Genomic DNA, 2203 nt, shown 5'->3' with positions numbered 1-2203 from the left:
AACCAGCCCCTAAACATGTGACTCCCATTGATTAAATCAGCTCCATTAAATATCCTGACCCCCACTAAATCAATCATCCTTCTTAAATCTTCTGGCATCTATTTTACCAATCAAACTCCTTAGGTTTCCTGACCTCCATTAAATCCATCTGCTTTCTTAACTCTCTAGACACCCATTAAGTCATTCTACTTTCTTAATTCTCCTGTACCCCATTAAGTCAATGGATCTTCTTTTTTTAAAGATTTCCAAAATAACAAAACATTTGAGATTTGAGACTAATGGGAAACTTTAAGTAATGGGAATTGGACTCTCATCGGGGTCTTCTGGGAAATCAGAAGCACCACCCTCTTCTGCAGCTCAATGTTTCTCCAGTTTAATAATCAATTCTTTCTCTGGACGCCATTGGTCTGCTGGTCACAGACATGGCAGCGAGGGGTGGTGTGAAAAAGCTGCAGTGCACAGAGCTCACAGAAATAATGCCTGCACTTGGTGATAACTGGGTTTTGGAAGGTCTAGTGACAGAGGAAACTCTTGAATGGTATTTCCTTCCGGTCGCTTCCCACTTCGTAGTTTTCGTCCTCTTAGACGCCACAGGGATGCTCATCAAGTTCGTGTTCGATCTGCCACCCATGCTTGTGATCTGAACGGTCATGGAATTTGCAGCGGTCTGCGAAGCCACAAAAACCAATCTCCTCATACTTCTTACAAATGTTGAGCTGGTAATCCCAGCACATGGAGATGCTGGGTAGCTCAGATGGGGCCCTTCCTCACTATTCCGGAGAAAACAGTGCCCATAGACGTATCCTTGGGCTTCATGTATTTCTGACAATTATTGATTATTAGATCTTATTAGATCTAATGATTATTAGATCAAACCACCCAAGAGATCATCTTCCTTGCCCCTCAGCTCCTCCTGGATCTTCTGACTGCGCTCAAAGATGGTTTGTGCGTCATGCTCCTTCTCCGGGTCTAGCGTGGACAGCTGCTGCTGCTGGTGGTGCTAAGTCACTACAGTCATGTCCGACTCTGTGCGACCCCATAGACAGCAGCCCACCAGGCTCCCCCGTCCCTGGGATTCTCCAGGTAAGAAGGCTGCTGTGGGTTGCCATTTCCTTCTCCAATGCGTGAAAGTGAAAAGTGAAAGGGAAGTCACTCAGTCGTGTCTGACTCTGTGTGACCCCATAGATGGAAGCCCACCAGGCTCTTCCATCCAGGGGATTTTCCAGGCAAGAGTACTGGAGTGGGGTGCCATAGCAGTGGCCCCCATATCCTCTGGCCCTATAGGTTTCGCCGAGCGAGTGGACTTATAGACCACGCCTAGACACTTGGGCTCGCTCTCCTCCTCCTTGCTACTCTTGTCACCATATGCCACCTCTGTCTGCCACTGCCAGGGGCCTTCTGTATCATGGGATTGCGGGGAGCTTGCTTCTTTTCCGGGCGGATCACAGTGTTCCCTTCCTCACTGCAGCTGTTCCCTCTCGACTCTTGGTTGCAGATGGGGCGTTTCCTGCATCCTGCAGCCACTTTTTGCCCAGGCATTTTGAAAAGAAAGTCTTTTTCACAACTGGTTTGTCCTCTTTCCTGGGGAAAGTTGCTCTGCCATTTTCAGAGTCTCGAGCTCCGGATCGGCTGTGGCCTGCTGGGTGGCGTGGGCCTGCTCATCCCTGCGCTGTGCTCAACTGTGAATTCGTGCAAAATCTCAGTGGCAGGTGTTCTTAGTCTCCTGAACAACCTTAAAAAAAAGAAAAAAGCCCCTTCAATCATGTGACTGCCTTTGATTCAATCAATCCCCTTAAATCAGCCTGGGGGGCTCTCCTTCTTCAGGGCTGCTTGGGTAGAGTAGAGTTGATGAATAATATCATGTTAGTTTCAGGTGTATGCAAAGTGATTCAGTAATACTTACACATGTATCTATTCTTTTTGAAATTCTTTTCCCATTTAGGTTTTTACAGAATACTGAGCAGGGTTCGTAGGTCCTTGGAGGTTATCTATTTTGTTTTAGTGTTTGTTTTGGCTATCTATTTTAAATATTGTGGTTCGTGTACGTCAGTCCCGGTCTCCCAATTTATCTTTCCCCTTTGGTTAACCCTTGGTAACCATAGGTTTGCTTTCTAAGTCTCTGAGTCTGTTTTATGAATTAGGTTTACTTTTATGATTTTGATAGCTCACAGTGAACAGGATCGGATTCCTGATGTCCGAAGAA

The 2203-nt window shown here is 46.3% G+C and overlaps 1 pseudogene; it reads right to left on the bottom strand.

Moving 5' to 3' along the window:
- Window positions 1–288: 288 nt before the first annotated feature.
- On the bottom strand, window positions 289–1603 carry LOC120852504 (annotated as a pseudogene).
- Between the last annotated feature and the right edge of the window lie 600 nt (window positions 1604–2203).

Source organism: Oryx dammah, unplaced genomic scaffold (assembly GCF_014754425.2).
Source record: "Oryx dammah isolate SB20612 unplaced genomic scaffold, SCBI_Odam_1.1 HiC_scaffold_26, whole genome shotgun sequence".
Classification (NCBI taxonomy): domain Eukaryota; kingdom Metazoa; phylum Chordata; class Mammalia; order Artiodactyla; family Bovidae; genus Oryx; species Oryx dammah.
Note: the sequence above shows the minus strand (reverse complement) of the source record. Positions and strands in the feature narration are given on the sequence as shown.